Here is a 20,659-nt window from a genome sequence, read left to right as displayed (position 1 = left end):
CTAAGAAATCTTATCCATTTCTAGAGTTGTGTTGTTTCAAATCTTATGTTACAGCCCTCCGTGGGGATAGCCATCGTTAAATGACTAGCAAAGACCGCCTAAAGCAAGCCAGCAGGTGCAACATAGGAATCTCACAGTCCAAACTAACGAAAGAGACCGCAGGACATGTTGACACAAATCCTTCACCCAGTTACTATGAACTACTTCCCCCGTTCACNATCTCACAGTCCAAACTAACGAAAGAGACCGCAGGACATGTTGACACAAATCCTTCACCCAGTTACTATGAACTACTTCCCCCGTTCACATTGTTATTGACTCATACAAACACTTTGGGAATGGAAGTCACTCCCAGGGTGACACAAGCGTCATATGAATCTCACTGTGTGAACTATGTGGAGACATGTGGTGCATTATTTTATTGAATGGAAATATGGATGATATGCGTTGATGGATTGCATTGTGCACTAAGTTTCCCTAGCAGAATTCAAGTGTAAATTCCTCTAAGTTTCTTGGTAAGTCCAAGGTCGAACACAGGGACTTGTGAAAATAGTTGCATTGGTACTGTTTATGAAAACTTTGTGGTAATCAAGTAAATAAATAAAGTGTTGGGTGTGTTGTTGCGTTGATGAAAAAGAAGTAAATAAAGGCGGCGGATTTGAGAAAGATAGTTGCGTTAATAGATGCAATGAGTATGCGATGATCGGGTTGAGAAGATCTTTAGCTAGAGTTACTCGAGAAAGCGTCAAATTTTGTGATCATGTTGCAACCATGCACAGCAAGTCATTTCCCAAGGTAAATACGATGCTCCTAAGTCTAGGACGCATGTGTTGAATGCAAAATGTCCACAGAGCTTATCCCTAAGTCTCTACTCTTGTCCTATGCGTTGATGCAAAATGCATGAAAGCAAAGTGACCGCATACAATCATATCTTATTGCTAAGATTCATGCGATGCGTTAATAACAAATAGTGCTCATTCCTAAGCGCCTATCTCTCGTTTATGCGTTCTAACCTAGTTCTTCCAAACCTAGATTCTGACCTGACCTTCCCAAGCCTAGATCCTGTCCTTAGACTACCCTCCCGAGTATCTCTAATAAACGAATGCAGCATACATAAACAAGATAATCGTAAGGAATGAAGATTCCCTCGTTATGCTAGCTAATTGCTTCTCAACCCATTCAACTAATTTAGCTACTCATGTATGAATAACAGAGAGTGAACAGATATAGAGAAAGAAATTCCATTCTTATAACTGAGTTGAGTACAAAATGAAAATAGAAAGTAAAGGTAGAGAGCCTGGTAGCAATTCCTTGCTGACCGAGGCTTTTTACACTGAACCTCTATTCTGATCTACAAATGTTCCCTCTTCCACAGGCGTCGACCCTCTCTCTGTTTTGGAACTTCCGGTGCTTTCCCAAGCTTACCAGAACGATCTACCGGCATACCTTCCTCCTCGCGTCTGCCTTAAAATGAAAGAAAACTATGGACAGAGGCTTGAACTTGTAAAGTGATGAAGTAATCGACTGCTTAACCCCTTCTCTGAAGAACACACTTGGTATTTATAGAGCTTCTATGGTGAAAGGCGGCTTCTCTCTCCCGGTTGTACAGATGGGACAACTTTAATTCTTGATTGACGCGCCAAATAATTATCACCGATAAAGCTGAATGTACTTCGTGACCGTTATCGGCTGTCAACTTAATTTAGATCCGACTGTCATCAGCTTTCTATCCTATCGGTCTTAATTATCCTTTCACCCAGATGTGCCCACCATGTTGCGTTGACCAATTTGCGGTGATTCTTCTTGGGCAAATGTTTGCAAGCACGATCAACACAAAGTCTTGTGGTGAAGTTGCACTCTACCAGTGAATTCCTATGATCGCCATCTTTGCATTGCGTTAACGCATATTTTGCACGAAAATATAAAGATCAACTGTTCTAATGCATTGGACGCATGCGACCGCAATATTATAGATTTTATGCTTAATGGACGCAATTTAGCATATTTCATCAACGCAATCCAACATTGTTTAAGAACTTAGTACTATGATAACGTGTATTTCTGCCCATTATCACACCCCCAAATTTAAACAATGCTTGTCCTCAAGCATAAGCTAAAGATTCCTTTAGCAAGTTAACCGCAAAGTTCTTTTCCTAGATTTCTCAAGAATACTTCGTTCAAATCCTATATGCCAGAATTTCCTTTTGTCTTATTCAAGTCTCTTCCTAAAATATTTCTAAGACTTAGGGATTGCAAGCTTAACTTTTAAAAGGACTTTACTAAATTCCAGAATATCGCATGATTTATTTCAAAAAGAAAATTTTCCTCTGGGGTATCAAATGGTTTATCCTTGACAAAAATTTTCTTCATTGCTATTTTGTTTCTGACCTTGCGCTGATCCGAGTGCCTTGCCTTTGTTTTGGCTTGCCCCCACGTGTGTCATGCGGACATCCAACTACGAGCAATGCACTCTTTCTCAGACTAAACTCATACCGATTTGGTAGTAGAGTTGCGATCATTGATTTAAGCATTGATCCTAGTGACTTACTTTCGTTTTGGGTTGCCCCATATGTGTCATGCGGACATCCAACTACGGGTAAGTGCCTTTTTTTTATAGCAAGGTTGAAAATAAATACCACACCCTAAAATTTAAAATGCGGCAATGTCCTTATTGCCAAAAGAAATTAAAATAAGTCATGTGATGGTCATAGAATGCATTGTAAAGAGAATTGGAAAGGAAGCTAGCAAACCTCTAACTTCTAGAAATATTTTATGAGGTGATTATCTTAAGATTAAGTTGACTCTGATATATATGGAAGAGATAGAAGCATATTTTTCATCATTGAAATCATACTTGGCAAAGAAATAGAATGCGGTAAACTACTAAATTTATCTACTGGTTAAATAATTGCGGTAATCAAGGAGGATGCGGTGATAAAACTTTGAAAAGTAAAATGCAATGTGATGGCGCAAAATTTGAAATAAGGATAAGGAAGAGTACACCTTCAAATTTTGCGTTGTCGCCCGCATTGTCTATTGATGCATCCATCCTTGCGGCGATCTTTGCTTCTGTGGATTGCGGTGATAGAATGAGATCATTTGCTTCTTTTCAATCTTGTGCCTTAATCCTTGTAAATAGACAAAGAAAGGGTCAAATGATTTTAAAACAAAACAACAAGTTTTTTTTTTTAGAGCAAGAAAAATAAGTGAAATACAGATAATAGTAAAGTGACGAAGAACTAAATGTTCAAGAGTTGAGTAAGGGAAAGTCCGGGTTTTTTCAACTTTGCGGAGACTATTTCTGGCTGGAAATCTCCTCAGCAACATGCCTTTATCCGTTGTTCATTAACTTTAAATGTTCGATTGCCATCCTTGGTGATCAGTTCCACCGCACCATGTGGAAATATTGCTTTGATGATGAAAGGACCGGACCAGCACGATTTTAATTTTTCCGGAAAGAGCCACAATCTTGAATTGAACAGTAAGAGTTTTTGCCTAACTTGGAGGTTTCTAGCGTATATGCATTTATCATGTCAGCGCTTGGTGCGCTCTTTATAAATCTTCGCATTCTCATATGCATTGAATCTCCATTCTTCTAGCTCGACCAGTTGCAGTTTTCGCGCATCCCCTACTTTCTTCAGATCAAAATTCAGTTTCTTGACCGTCCACAATGCTTTATACTCTAGATTCAAAGGCAAATGAAACGCCTTGCCAAATACCAACGCATAGGGGGACATACATATAGGTGTTTTAAATGCGGTCCGGTATGCCCACAACGCATCATCAAGCTTCATCGCCCAATCTTTCCGTGAAGGTTTTACCACCTTCTCAAGTATCAACTTAATTTCTCTATTGGACATTTCAGCCTGGCTATTCATTTGCGGATGGTATGCGGTGGCCACTTTGTGAAGGATATTGTACTTGCAACAGCTCCTTTATATTGTGGTTAACAAAGTGTAATCCTTCATCACTTATGATGGCACGGGGAGTGCCAAAATGAGGAAAAATATTTTTCTTGAGGAACTGGGAGACTACCGCCGCATCACTTGCAGCGTATGCTATTGCCTCTACCCACTTGAAGATGTAATCGACGGCCAATAAGATATAATGCTTTCCATGCGAAGGAGGGAATGGTCCCATGAAATCAATCTCCCAGACGTCAAATAATTCCAACTCCAAGATAGTGTTTATTGGCATTGCGTTCTTCCATGAAATGTTGCCGGTGCATTGACACCGATCACATTTCATTTTGTAGTTAGCAGCATCCTTAAATAATGATGGCCAAAAGAATCCACTTTGCAAAACTTTGGCTACAGTACGTTACCCTCCAAAGTGCCCTCCATATGGCGAATCGTGGCACTGTGACAATATGCGTTGTTGAGCAGCATTTGGTACGCATAATCGAATGATTTGATCTGCACCTCTTTTATACAGATTCGGCTCATCCCAATAATAATTTTTGCATTCATGCTTGAGCTTCTTCTGTTGATGGTAGATGTAATCTTCAACAAATTGTTCATAGACTAAATAGTTAACGATGTCAGCATACCAGGGCAATTCTTCTATGTGGAACAGCTACTCGTCCGGAAACATGGCACTCACTTCAGATTCATTGCGGTCAACCTCGAGATTTTCCAATCTGGACAAGTGATCCGCAACTTGATTCTCTGTCCCCTTCCGATCAATTAATGCGATATCAAATTCTTGAAGGAGAAGAACCCATCTGATCAACCTCGGCTTTGCGTCCGTCTTTGTCATTAAATATTTGATTGCTGAGTGATCAGTGTGAATAAGTACCTTGGTTCCCAACAGATATGCCCTGAATTTCTTCAACGCAAAAATCACAGCCAGGAGTTCTTTTTCAGTGGTGGTATAATTTATTTAAGCAAGGTTTAGAGTTTTACTCGCATATGCGATGGGGTGCAAAATAGTTTTATGCTTTTGCACTAATGCAGCCCCCATCGCATACCCGTTTGGGTCGCACATGATTTCAAATGGCATTGTCCAATCCGGCGCAATTAGTACAAGCGCGGTAATCAGCAGATCTTTTAATACTATGAATGCGTTGAGGCAATTGTTGTCAAACTCAAATTTCATGTCTGCCTCTAACAACGCACACAGTGGTCGTGCTATCTTAGAAAAGTCCTTGACGAATTGTTTGTAAAATCCCGTGTGCCCCAAGAAGCTTCACAAAGCCTTCATGCTGGTTAGAGGTGGGAGTTTTTCAATTGCTTCAATCTTTGCTTTGTCCACCTCCAACCCTTCCTGGGAGATTTTGTGTCCCAACATTATACCCTCTTTCACCATGAAGTGACATTTTTCCCAGTTGAGCGCTAGGTTCGTCTCTTCACATCTCTTCAAAATTTTCTCCAAATTGGCCAGGCAGACATCATAAGTGTTCCCATAAATGGAGAAGTCATCCATAAATATTTCCACTGAGTCCTCGAGAAATTCTGAAAAGATTGCCATTATACACCTCTGGAACATGCTCGACGAATTGTAGAGGCCAAACGGCATGCGGCGAAAAGCAAATATTTCATATGGGCAAGTGAATGTGGTCTTGTCTTGATCTTCAAAAGCTATCAGGATTTGATTATATCCGGCATACCCATCCAAGAAGCAGTAAAGATCATTCCCTACTAGTTTGTCTAGCATTTGATCAATGAATGGCAGAGGAAAGTGATCTTTCATTGTGGCCGCATTTAACTTGCAGTAGTCCATACATATGCGCCATCCAATGATGGTTCTTTACGGTATTAATTCATTGTTCTCATTTGGGACTACCGTCATTCCGCCCTTCTTTGATGCACATTACACGGGGCTGACCCACGTGCTATCTGCTATGAGATAGATAATACCTGCATCCAACCACTTGATAATCTCCTTTTTGATGACCTTCTTCATCGCAGAGTTAAGTCTGCGTTGATTTTCAATAGTTGCTTTGTAGTCGTCCTCAAGACGAATGTGATGCATGCAGTACGCAGGGCTAATTTCTCTGATGTCAGCGAGCGTCCAGCCAATTACTCGCACATGTTTTTTGAGAATGTTCATCAACGCATTCTCTTGATCTGCGTTGAGCGCAGAGGAAATTTTCACTGGCAGCTTTTCATTCTGACCCAAAAATGCGTACTTCAAATGGGTTGGTAGGGTCTTTAGTTCAAGTGTTGGTGGTTCCACCAGGGAAGGTTGCATTGTTTTTCTTTCTTCTTTTGGCTCTTCTTCTTACGTTGCAATCATTTCGTCTTCTTTGTTTGTTTTTGCTATGATCGCATTGCAGGCAGCTACGGATGTGTTGGCATCCTCTTCTTCACACTCTTCATCAGACTTTTCTTCTGCAATCAAATTTAGGTCATCGTCAGAATCTTGTAGGTCTTCCTCATCCGGGAATTTCATGGCACGAATTATATTAAATTTGAGCTTCTGTCCATTTATGCTCAAAGTGATTTCTCCCTTATGCACATCAATTTAAGCACGGCCCGTTGATAGGAAAGGTCGCCCCAAAATGATGCGTACATCCTAGTCAGCCTCATAATCTAGGATGATGAAGTCAGCTGGCAAAATAAATTTATCAATCGTGATCAGCACATCTTTCACCTTACCTTCTGGATGNTCAGCCTCATAATCTAGGATGATGAAGTCAGCTGGCAAAATAAATTTATCAATCGTGATCAGCACATCTTTCACCTTACCTTCTGGATGAACCAGAGATCTGTCAGGCAATTGAAGAGTCACGGAGGTGGGCACAAATTGCCCCATATTTAGTTGTCGAAAAATTGACAGTGACATCAAATTTATACTGGCCCTCAAGTCACATAGGGATTGCCCAATATAGAGTCCTCCTATGGAGCAAGGAATAGTGAAACTCTCAGGTTCGCTCATCTTCGGTGGGATAATAGATTTGGAACTTTGTGTTAATGCCACCGTGGAAAATTTTCCAGCACCTCTCTTCTTAGTTACCATGTCCTTCAAAAACATGGCATAGGCAGGCATTTCTTCAATCGCTTCACTGAAAGGAATGTTAACATGTAATTGCTTTAACATACATAAGAAGCGTTGGTACTGTACCTCTTCGTTTTTCTTCTTCCTTAGTCTCTGTGGGAAAGGTGGTAACTGGACTTTCACGATTTCCATTTCATTTTACTTTGAGGTTGACGCAACCTCAGGTTCTACTGCTTCATTTTCTCTTTCCTCTTCTTGCGTTACCGCAATCTTAGGCTCAGTTGTGATGGAAGTTGTTCTACTCTGATCCTTCTTTTCTCCCTCCACAGTCTTTCCACTGCGCAATGTCACAACCTGACATTGCTCCTTACCTGATCCCCCTGGCTTGCGTGGAAGTTTGGTTGAACTTGGCAACGCCCCTTGCAGTCAACTATTCAGCTCATTCGCAATTTGGCCCATTTGCAATTCGAGGTTGCGGATGGACGTAGCTTAACTTTGAAGCATTGACTTGTTTTCCTCTATATATTGCTTCAATAGGCTCTCTAGAGAAGAAGATTGCGTTGGTTGTTGTGAGCTACTTGCTTGATTGCTCTGTTGACCGTTGTTGCATTGAAAGAATCCTAGTGGCCCTTCTTTTTGCGCCACAGATTGAAAATTTTGTTGTTGATTCTTCCAAGAAAAATTGGGGTGGTTTCTCCACCCGAAGTTGTAAGTGTTTGAAAAAAGGTTATTCTTCACAAAATATACAGACTATGGATTTTGCGGGCAATCTTCCATCGCATGCCCATCACCGCAAGTCGCACACCTTGCGGTGTTTTGACTTATTGCGTTGATTTGCCCAACTTGTGGTGTTAGGCTGCTGATCGCCAACCCTTGAATCAAATTCATCATTGCGGTCATATGGTTTTGTAATGAAACAATGGCATCGTTATTTGCATCAGAATCTTTGAGTTTTAATCTCTGGTCACACTCCCTCCAGTCTTTATGGTTCTTGGAGATGCGGTTCAAGATATTCTTCGCCTTATTGTAAGTTTTTTCAAGTAGACCACCAGCGGCTGCCGCATTGGTAGCGGTCTATGAAGCAGGATTCAAACCGTGATAGAAAATTTTCATTTGAAGGCAGTCTGGTAGCCCATTATGTGGACAATCTTGGACCAACCTTTTAAACCTCACCCAAGCATCGTTGAACGATTCGTCCATATCTTGTTCAAAATTAGTAATAAGCTTTCTTCGTCCTGCGTTCTCGGTAGGTGGAAAATACTTTTTCATGAATTTCTCCACTACCTGCTCACAAGAAGTAATCTCTCCTGATTCAAGCGAATCACCCCATTTCCTAGCCTGATCACAGATAAAAAATGGGAACAATGTTAGTCGAACTTCTTCAGCAGAGATGTTCGGGAACACAAAAGTGTTGCAGATTTTAATAAAACTTTGGAGGTGGGCGTGCGGATCCTCGCCACACCTTCCTCCAANAAAAGTGTTGCAGATTTTAATAAAACTTTGGAGGTGGGCGTGCGGATCCTCGCCACACCTTCCTCCAAATTGACCTGCAGTCTGGATCATCTGCAGCATCACTGGTTTCATCTTGAATCTACTTCCGTTGAGGGCAGGCCTCATGATTCCCAGAGAGAAATCATAGAAGTTTGGCGATGCATAGTCCCTAATGGGCCTATTGCGATCGTTTGCCAACAGAATCGGATTCGCCATGACATTATTATCATTTGGTGCTCCACCTCTAAGCTGCTCCGCCATCTCTTCTTTATCAGATTGTGGTTGTTGTTGGCGGTCTCGTAGTCTCCTTCAAAATGTTCTCTCAATCTCCGGGTCGTAGTTCGCCAGAGATTGAGAGTTTTGCAAAGAAATCACAAAAATTACCGTTAACAACTATTTTTCCGAAGTCTCCAACAATGGCGCCAAAAACTTAATGCGTTATTTTATTGAATGGAAATATGGATTATATGCGTTGATGGATTGCGTTGTACACTCGAGTTTCCCCAGAAGAATTCAAGTGTAAATTCCTCTAAGTTTCTTGGTAAGTCTAGGGTCGAACACAGGGACTTGTGAAAATAGTTTTGTTGGTACTGTTTATGAAAACTTTGTGGTAATCAAGTAAATAAATAAAGTGTTGGGTGTGTTGTTGTGTTGATGAAAAAGAAGCAAATAAAGGTGGCATATTTGAAAAAGATAGTTGCGCTGATAGATGCAATGAGTATGCAATGAACGGGTTGAGAAGATCTTTAGCTAGCATTACTCGGAAAGCGTCAAACTTTGCAATCATGTTACAACCATGCACAACAAGTCATTTCCCAATGTAAATGCGATGATCCTAAGTCTAGGACGCATGTGTTGAATGCAAAATGTCCACAGAGCTTATCCCTATGTCTCTACTCTTGTCCTATGCGTTGATGCAAAATACATGAAAGCAAAATGACTACATACAATCATATCTTATTGCTAAGATGCATGCGATGCGTTAATAACAAATAGTGTTCATTCCTAAGCGCCTATCTCTCGTTTATGCGTTCTAACCTAGTTCTTCCAAACCTAGATTCTGACCTGACCTTCCCAAGCCTAGATCCTGTCCTTAGACTACCCTCCCGAGTATCTCTAATAAACGAATGCAGCATACATAAACAAGATAATCGTAAGGAATGAAGATTCCCTCGTTATGCTAGCTAATTGCTTCTCAACCCATTCAACTAATTTAGCTACTCATGTATGAATAACAGAGAGTGAACAGATATAGAGAAAGAAATTCCATTCTTATAACTGAGTTGAGTACAAAATGAAAATAGAAAGTAAAGGTAGAGAGCCTGGTAGCAATTCCTTGCTGACCGAGGCTTTTTACACTGAACCTCTATTCTGATCTACAAATGTTCCCTCTTCCACAGGCGTCGACCCTCTCTCTGTTTTGGAACTTCCGGTGCTTTCCCAAGCTTACCAGAACGATCTACCGGCATACCTTCCTCCTCGCGTCTGCCTTAAAATGAAAGAAAACTATGGACAGAGGCTTGAACTTGTAAAGTGATGAAGTAATCGACTGCTTAACCCCTTCTCTGAAGAACACACTTGGTATTTATAGAGCTTCTATGGTGAAAGGCGGCTTCTCTCTCCCGGTTGTACAGATGGGACAACTTTAATTCCTGATTGACGCGCCGAATAATTATCACCGATAAAGCTGAATGTACTTCATAACCGTTATCGGCTGTCAACTTAATTTAGATCCGACTGTCATCAGCTTTCTGTCCCATCGGTCTTAATTATCCTTTCACCCAGATGCACCCACCATGTTGCACTGACCAATTTGCGGTGATTCTTCTTGGGCAAATGTTTGCAAGCACGATCAACACAATGTTCTGTGGTGAAGTTGCGCTCTACCAATGAATTCCTATGATCGCCATCTTTGCATTGCGTTAACGCATATTTTGCACGAAAATATAAAGATCAACTGTTCTAATGCATTGGATGCATGCGACCCCAATATTATAGATTTTATGCTTAATGGACGCAATTTAACATGTTTCGTCAACGCAATCCAACATTGTTTAAGAACTTAGCACTATGATAACATGCATTTCTGCCCGTTATCAATGTGGCAGTTGAAATATATTAATCATATATTTGATTTTTATATTTGAACGACTTCTCTTTATTTACCGAAATCCAGATTTGTGTAAATACTTTTCGAATGGAGCAGTCGAGGTATAATCGACACAAAGTACTACTTAAATCTTGATTGTAAACTCTTAGGAACGTGAGAGCTAAAAATAACGTAACATATATGTTATTAATCTCCCACTGAAGTGTTTTAATAACTTTATCATATAAGTTATTAAACTCCCACTAAAGTGTTCTAATATTTGGGTACAATTATACTTAAGTTTTTTTTGGCTAAATAAAAAGAACCCTAAGTCCATGTGGTTTATCCAAGTATAACGCTTATAATTGGATTTTAACCTACAATGTCAAGATGATAAACCGTTTTATTACCTCATACTGCGCATGTACGTTTATAAAACCGGTTAATAACACTCAATTATTCGGCCATAATCCCCAGGTAGGAGGTGTTCCATAGACTGTCAACTTAAGTATCCCTAGCTTTAGACAGGATTATATATAGGTTGAGTTTGTAATCGTGATTTATAAGATAGCGACCTTTTTTTTGTAATAATTTAGTTATTATGCTTGCTTAGGATGCCAAAGTTGAATCATATTAGTTTTTATTTAAATAATTATACATGTGATGTATGTTGTATTTAAATAAAACATGTTTGTGCATATAATATGCCATTTAGATTTAAAATCCCACCATAGAAAGCATGTTACATTCATTGAGTATATGTTATAAATTGTTATAATGTATAGAATGCATGTTTAGGGTTTTTGTTTTTTTATAATTGTTATATTAAATTGAATAACTTTGATCAAGTTGTGGATGTGTAAGCATGTCTAAGTTTTATAAGCTGTTGAAATAGACATTAAAATTCATAACGCAGATAAGCTGCATGCTCATATAGGTTAAACACTTGTTTTACGTCATGTCAAAATTTGGGGTTGCCCAGTACATGTGCTTGAGACTAATCCCAAGAAATTGAAACCTCGTTCAAAACTATACCTATTTATAGACTACCCACGATAAGTGGTTACTTCTACGATCCTCAAGATAACAAAGTGTTTATGTCGACAAACTCTATATTTTTAGGAAAGAACCATATCAGGGAGCATAAGTCATGCAGTAAGATAATGTTAAACGAGCTTTCCAATGTAACTACTGAACCTTTAATAAGAGTTGTTGATGTTGATTCATTTAGTCAGTCAAATCCACCTCAACTGTTGAGGAAACCTCGACATAGTGGGAGGGATGCGAACCCACCTATTTGTTATATAGGTTTAACGGAAACCCTAACTTTCATATCTAATGGCGACGTTGAAGATCCATTGTCCTATAACAGGAAATGGAGGATGTGGACAAAGATGAATGAATCAACAAATACGCGCCCCAATAAAATCTCTCACTTGGCCTAGATTAGATGTGACCTGTCTCATAGACCCAGACTCTTCTAGTGACCCTCAAACACCTTAGTCGTGAGGGGCTTTTATAAACGAATCAACAACGTTGTGCTCCAAAGCGATCTTCGTGAAGATCACATTCCCTCGATGCACAATCTCCTAAATCAAATGATATTTGCACTCAATGTGCTTGCAACACTTGTGGCTTCTAGGCTCCCTAGAATTAGCCACGACACGACTATTATCAAAATAAAGGGTGATGGGCATTGACATGTATGGAACAACTTTCAGATCAGTCAATAATTTCCTAAGCCAAATAGCCTCCTTGTCAACTTCACAAGCCATTACATATTTCGCCTCCATGGTGGAGTCAGTGATGCACCCTTGCTTAGTGCTTCCCTAGACTGCAGCTCCCTCATTAAGAGTGAACACTAATCCTGAAGCGAATTTCCTTGAATCCCTATCAGTCTGAAAATCAAAGTCAGTGTATCCTATAAGAATCAAATCCTTAGAACCATACACAAGCATGTGGTCCCTCATTCTCCTAAAATACTTGAGGATGATTTTAACGGCAGTCTAGTGATCTAATCCTAGATTAAACTGATACCTACTGACTATCTGCACTACAAAGCAGATGTCAGGTCTAGTACATAACATTGCATACATGAGGCTGCTACCAGCTGATGCATAAGGTATTTGTTTCATCTCCTCAACTTCTTGAGGTGTCTTAGGATACTGTTCCATATACAAAGTAACTTCATGGCTAAAAGGTAGCAAGCCTCTCTTGGAGTTTTGCATCGAATACTTGACAAGCATCTTGTCAATGTATGATGCCTGAGACAAGGTCAGCGATTTGTTGTTACAATTTCTAAGGATCTGAATGCCCATAACAAAATGCGTCTCTCCAAAATCTTTCATTTGGAATCGGGCCACCAGCCAAATAGTCAATAAACCAACATCATTCTGAATTAGTAGGATATCATATACGTACAACACTAAGAAAGTTATTAAGTAATTGATGATTTTCTTGTAAACATAAGGCTCATCAAAATTTTGATCAAGGCCATAAGATTTGATCACATTATCAAATCTTATATTTCAAGACCGAAAATCTTGTTTCGGTCCATAAATAGACTGATTAAGCTTGCAAACCTTTTGCCCTTGACCTTGGGTTGTGAATCTCTCTGGTTGCTGCATAAAAATGGTCTCCTCAAGATTGCCATTCAGAAAAGCAGTCTTGACGTCCCTTTTTCAGATATCATAGTCATAATATACGATAATAGGTAGAAGTATCTGAATAGACCTTAACATGACAATAGATGAGAAAGTCTCCTCATAGTCAACTTCCTCCACCTGGGTATAACCCTTGGCCACTAGTCTAGCTTTAAAGATTTGCATCTACCATCTATACCCCTTTTCCTCTTATAGATCCATTTATAACCTATAATACCCCATCAAAATGATCTACAAGATCCTAGACTGAATTAAAGTACATAGATTCTATTTCGAGATCCATGAATTTTTTACCCATTCATCTTTGCCTAAATCCTTCTTTGCGGATAATGGATCCTCAACGTCGCAATCTGATATGATGGTTAGGTTTTCTGTTAAACTCATATTACGAATAGCAGGTTCGCAACCTCCCACTACACCGAGGTTCCCTTAACGATTGAGATGGATGTAACCTACTAGATCAACCAACATCAACAACTCTTGTTCATGTACTTGGCTCTTCAACAACTCCTATTGAAGGTTCAGTAGTTTCGCTGAAAAGCTCATTTAATACTATCTTACTGCATGGTTTGTGCTCTGTAATGTTGTTCTCTTCTAAAAATGTCGCATTTGTTGACACAAACACTTTATTATCTTTAAGATCGTAGAAGAACCACTTCTTGTTCCTTTGGGAAAAATTACAAATAGGCACAATTTTGAACGAGGTTCCAATTTCTTAGGATTAGCCTCAAGCATCTGTGTTGGGTAATTTCATGATTCCAAAGGTATTTCAGAAACACTCGTGGAAGGAACACAGTTCAAAATATAAGGTGCAGCCTATACTGCATAACCCTAGAACGAATCAGTGCAGTCTACACTACATAACCTCAAAATGAATTAGGTATGTGAACATAACTCATCATAGACCGAACCATGTCCAACAAGGTTCAATTTCTCCTTTCTGATATACTATTCTGTTGAGGTGTACCAAGTGCTGAGAGTTGGGATACAATTCCATGTTTTATCAAATAATCTTGGAATTTCAAATCCATATATTGTCCACCTCGATCAGATTGAAGTGGTTTAATTGTTTTGCCTAATGCATTTTTAACTTTAGTCTTATACTCCTTGAACTTTTCAAGGGTTTCAGACTTATGTTGCATTAAGTAAATATGCCCATGCCTTTGAATAATCATCAGTAAAGGTGATGAAATATTCAAACGCTCTTCTTTCCTTAACATTCATAGGACCATAAAGGTTCAAATGTACAAGTTCTAAGGGTTCTTTGGCTCTGTGACCTTTTCCAGAAAAAGGCCTTTTAGTCATTTTGCCTTCATGGCATGACTCACATACTGGTAGAAAATTTTCTTCTAATTCACTTAGAAGTCCATACTTAACCAACCTCTCAATCCTATTGAGATTTATGTGAACCTAGTCTTACATGTCAAAGTTGGACATTTTCTTTAGGAGAAATTTTTAGTCTTTTATTTTGAGTTATAGAAGTTATGAACAGATCAATATTAAGGAGGGTGTTAAATGCTAGCGAATTTAGCACATAAAGGTTATCTTCGAGATTTGTAGAACAAATTTAAACATCATTCTTATGAATAAACACTTTATTTACATTAAAAGATAAAGAATACTTTTGTTCTAACAAGCACTTTATAGAAATCAAATTCCTTTTTAAATCAAGAGCAACTTGTACATTTTCTAATAAAAGGTAAGATTCCTATAAATAAAGACAAAGTCCTCCCACTGCCTTAGTTGAGACGACGTGCCCAATTCTAACCCGTATCGTCATCACACCAGTCTTCAGCTACCTCTAGGAACTAATTCCCTAAAATGAAAAATAAACATGGTTAGAGGCACCTAAATCAATTATCCAAGCAGAATCATCATTCTCTATTAAACAAATTTCCAACACGAGTAAATCACATTTGTCTTGTTTGGCCTTCTTCTTTTCTGCCAAATATTTGGGACAATTCCTCTTTTAGTGTCCCTCTTGATTGCAATAGAAATAGATTCCCTTTGCAGCCTTGACTTTCTTGCCCTTTTGGATGGCAACGAGATTAGCTTTCCCCTAATATCCCTTCTTCTTCTTTTACTTTGTGGTGTCGAAAGAAGAAGGTGCAAACTTAGTTCTTGGAGGATGAGGCAACATTTTCCTCTCCCCTCCCTTTCTGTTCCTTGACTTTCATCAAGGACCAATATGTCTGCATCTCATTGAGCAGAGCGGTCAGGTTGTAGTCAATTCTGTTTATAACAACATTGCTATAGAACTGGAGTAAACTCATAGGTAGAGTTTCCAAAATGAAGTTAAACTGACTGACTTCGTCGATGACAGATCCATTCATCTTCGCCATGTTAAAGTGGACCATCATCTTCACAATATGTTCATGAACAGAGGGCCCTTCTTTCATCCGAGCATTGAAGATGTACTTTAGAGCGTCATGGCGGAGTTGTGTGGATAGTTGTCCAAACATTCCCTCCAAGGACTCTCACAGGTAGTGAGCATCGTCTCATATTTCATAGCCAAAACTTTAGATAAGTTGGCCAAGATATATGCTTGGGCCTTTTCATTCATCCTGACCCATCACTCATATGTCTCCCAAACATTTCGAGTTACATTTGCAATTGCGACTTGAGAACACTCCTCTACATGGACGAATCGTAGATCATCGATTATAAACACAGTATTAATAGTATTTTTCCAAGTTGCATAGTTATTGTCGTTAAGTTTGTCAGTGGAAATCAAATTTAATGTAGCACTGATCATAATGGAATTGCTAAAACCATACAATTTACTTATATTAGTTATACATGCATTACCCAATTGAACAACCAATCAATTTAGCAAAATTTTAAATATACCCTATTATTGGGAATATCCTAAAAATCACAGTTCGTAAATTTCGTGATAAACATTCTATTTATCAATAAAATAAAATATTGAGTATTTTATTCAATAAAAATGTTGATATTGCATTCTATTATGAAAATCTAATAAACAAATCCATGGCTATAGTATGAATACTTTAACTTTATGTGGTGACATAAATAGGATCAAGTTATAGTATATAGCCTAAATGGTCTATAAGTATATGGATGAAATTGGGTATCTCATCCTAGTAATACTATTGGATGCGGCCCATTTTGTATGCTGATACAAACGATGTGATCCACGGATCATTCATGTAGAGACATGTGAGTGGGGGCATCCTATGCAATGTTTTTGCATAAGACAGGACCTCGAAATAGTCACTTTTCTTTATAACGACCGTTTACTGTTAAAACTATTTCAAACTAAAATGACCTAGGGTAACTCAATCTTAATCCTGAGCTAACTATGAACTCCTATTTATTTCGAGATTATCCTTTGATTTGCATAGGTGGGAATAGTCCAACAACACTACTCAATAAGCCTCTCATTTTGGGGGATAAGACTAGATAGATAGTTGGGGACATAGTCTTGCAAGATAGAATTCACTCCTACCCGTCTTAAGGTTAGCAAATAGGTTGTTCTCTTAAGTGTTGATTCTTGGTCTTACACAACGGGGCCCCGCCTTCTCTTGGTAGAGGGGGACATGATTCATAAGTAGTATTATGAATCAGTTGTTCAATAGAGGGTCAGTGGGAGCTTACGAAGCAACATGTATTTATAGGGATAAAATGGTAATTTTGACCCAGCTATAAATACGAACGACCTGTTAAAGATCAACTTATCGATTATGGATAAAATGGATAGAAATAAATCTACAGTGAGGAGAGTACAACTATCGAGCTATAGTGGTATGTCTTGATAGTTAACGAATAGTAATTAATTCAGTTTAAAGAGTTTAATTATTTAATTACAAATCGTTCAAGCTCGTGGTCTGTAGGTCCATTTGGTCCCTCTACTAGCTCGTAAATTGGATTAATAAATTGAGTATTATCATATGAAATTTGAAATTAAGGTTATGAATTTAAAACGTTCAAATTCAATTTAAGGTTTCAATTAATTGTATACGATACAATTGAAACGTTTAATTTTATCGAAATTAGAAAATCAATTAATATTTAAATTATGATTTAAATATTAATGATATAAAATTGAATCATATTAGTGGAATTGGTGTTTTATTAATTTAATATTAAGATATGAAATTAATAATTTAATTAAAATTAAAATTAGTTTTATTTATAATTAATTAATTTGAATTAATTTTGTAAAACAAAATATTTAAGTAAAATAGTTTATTTAAATACAAAATCATATTTTAATCAAATTGATTAAAATATGATTAAAAGGGTTTAGTGGAGTTTTATGGTGATTAAGTGTTTAATCACCAAATTCCACTTGAGTTTCATTAAATTGATAAAGCTGGAGTTGGCCTCCATGCACACTGCCTCTCCATACATAATCTAAGCTTATAAATTGAAGCTCAATGCTGAGAATTGAAGAGACATGCTGTGTTTTTGCACCAAATTTTTGCTGCAGTGAAAACCCACTTCCCTCTCTAAAGTTCATCCGAATTTAGCTCAGTTTGAGTGTGTCCACCATACAATCCTCACTTTAGATTAGTAGAGAAGTCTTGGTGGTGGTCTACTTGAAGATTCAAGCTCAAATTTATGGATTTCTTGCTGAATTCCTGGAGTTTTCTTCAAAGGTAATGTGTAACTCAAACCCTCTTGTGAACTTGTTATGAGTAGCATGTTTCAAACTCAAATTAAAAGTAGTTAGAGTGCCTATTGATTTTGAATACTTCTGTTCAACGACCTGAATGATTTTATTCTTTCGTAAACGGTCATTATAAAGAAAAGTGACTATGAGGTCCGGTCTTATGCACCTCATTGCATAGGATGCCCCTACTCACATGTCTCCACATGAATGATTTTGGGATCACATCATTTGTATCAATATACAAATGGGCCGCATCCAATAGTGTCGCTAGGATAAGGTACCCAATCTCATCCATATATTTATAGACTATTTTGGCTATAAACTAAAATTTGATCCTCTTTTATGTCGTCACATAAAGTTAAAGTATTCATATTATCGCCATGGGTTCGTTTATTGGATTTTAATAATAGAATGTAACTTCAACAACAATTTATTGAATAAAATACTCAATAATACATTTATTGATAAATAGAATATGTTAACAATATTTACAAACTGCGAGTTTAGGACATTCTCTACATGTATAAGCTTCAAGGTCACTTTGGCTCAATAACATTTTCTAGTAAAAGGTTGTTTTGTCATTTTGCCTTCAAGGCATGACTCACATACCGGTCTTTTAACATTTAGAAGTTCAATTTTCACAAACCTCTGAATCTTATTGAGATGAATGTGAGCTAACCTTAGATACCAAAGATAGGAATTTTCTTTAGGAGAAACTCTCGGTCTTTTAACAACTGTTGTCATTTTGAACATTTCAGTATTTAGCATAGTTTTTGTAACTAACGGCCTTAGAACATATAAGTTACTTTCCATTGAACCAAAGCTTAGTTCTATTCCATTGTTAAAAATAAATACTTTATTTTCAGAGAAGGATAGGGAACACTTTTGTTCAATCAGACAAGAAACAAAAATTAAATTCATCTTGATATAAGGAACTACATATATGTCATTTAATAATATATATCGTTTCTTGTAAAAAAAAAATAACTTAAGCCTGCCTACAGCAACAGTTGAAATGGCCTCACCAGTACCGAATTTGAGAGTCATCTCTCTTGCTACTAGTTTTCTCCAAGAATTAAATCTATGATAGGAAGAACATATGTGATTAGTAGCTCCCGAATCAACTACTCAAGCAGAATCATCATTTTCTACTAAGCACGTCACCAAGACAAATAAATCATATTTATTTACTTTGTAGTTCTTTCTTTTTACGAGAATAGTGGGATCAGTTCCACAACCTATATCATAACTCCAAGTTTCAACTCAGAGGACAATCCTCGTTAATAAACTTCAATAGATTTGGCAACAATTGCTTTCTCCATTTGTCCCTTGACATTCAATATGGACTGGAGTTTATCTAGGGAGCTGACCTTACTGGTTTCATCATCGTCAACTAATTTTGTGTGAATTGTGAGAACTTTTGCTCAAATAATTCTTGCATTGATTGCATTATTTGATGTGCAGTGACCATGCACTCAAATCTTTTGGCTAAGACATCAGGTATACTTGCCAAAATTAAACTCAGGCCTTATCATTAGCCTTTTTCTACATTTCGTATGCATCATGAACATTTGTGTTGCATCATGAGTTAAGACTTGAGGAAAATCCTCAGTTAAGACGATGTTGAGGTCGTTAACCACGATAAAGGCTTTAACTGAATCTTTCCAAGTCGTATAATTAAAACGGGTCAAACAAGTAGAGATAAATAATGGAAAAATACAATTTGACATATTTTTTGTTGGAAAGAAAAAAATTGATCTACATTAGATTTTAGCATAACTCTAAAACATCCAATCAATTTTAGCAAAAACTCTAAACTCAATGATTTAGGATAAAATCCACCAAAGGGTAGTCAGTTGTTCCTTCACGGAACTAAGACATTCTTAACCAATTATTACGCAAAAATAACTCTTATTCCTATAAAAACCAGTCATCATTGATTTGGTCAAAAAATAATTAACTAGCTTAAAAATTTCTTATAAGTGTGACCCTTCATTTTAGGCCCTAGAGTTCCGCCCCAAAAAGCCAACCGATGGGAAAATCGATTGGGGAAAAAACTAAAATGATCCTATCCATTTCTAGACTTCACCTTTATATTGACCAAATGCATAAACCATCCAAAAGGGGATGCTCTCAGGACACCTCTATTGGGGTTGTTGCCCTAAATCTCATAAGGTTCTTTAGTTTATAAACACTTGTGTGAACAAACTTTCTGTGATTTATAATATATGGTCTTTTATTTACATTGTCTATGAAATATATGGTATTTTAGTTTCATTAACCATAAACCAATAAACTAAGATCCATGGTTATCGTTGTAACTTAAACATGTATGTGGAGACATACAAGTGGATTGTGTTTAAGTGATAACCTAAATGGTCTGTAGTATATGGATAAGGTTGGATACCTTATCCTAGTGACATTACGATTATGGCCCACCTGGTGTTACAAATGTTGTAAAGTACTACAAATGATCTAATCTTGATCATTCATGTATTAGACACACGAGCGGGGATATTCTATACAAAGGAGTTTGTATAAGACCGAACCACGAAATGCTTAGTCTCATTATATAAGTCGTTCATAATTAAAACTTTCATTTCACTAGGATGACCATAGTAACATGACCTTAATCTTGAGTGAGTTGTGAACTCTTGTTTATGAGGGTGGTCCTTTGATTTTCATGGGTGAGCGAGGCCAAATCGCCGACTCAATAAGCCTACCATTTTGAGGATTCGCCTGACTGAGGAGCTTGGAAATCAGCTACACAAGATGGAATTCACTCCTTCCCCAAAGCAGGGGTAAAGAGATAAATTGCTTTCTTAAGGGTTCATTCCA

General features: G+C 37.7%; 1 non-coding gene across 1 annotated transcript; it reads left to right on the top strand.

Moving 5' to 3' along the window:
• Positions 1-8,068: 8,068 nt before the first annotated feature.
• On the top strand, positions 8,069-8,175 carry LOC120087421. Its single transcript, XR_005484561.1, has one exon. It is a non-coding gene; the product is annotated as a small nucleolar RNA R71 (small nucleolar RNA).
• Positions 8,176-20,659: the final 12,484 nt, after the last annotated feature.

Source organism: Benincasa hispida, chromosome 9, assembly GCF_009727055.1.
Source record: "Benincasa hispida cultivar B227 chromosome 9, ASM972705v1, whole genome shotgun sequence".
Classification (NCBI taxonomy): domain Eukaryota; kingdom Viridiplantae; phylum Streptophyta; class Magnoliopsida; order Cucurbitales; family Cucurbitaceae; genus Benincasa; species Benincasa hispida.
This window is presented reverse-complemented; position numbering and strand designations above follow the sequence as displayed.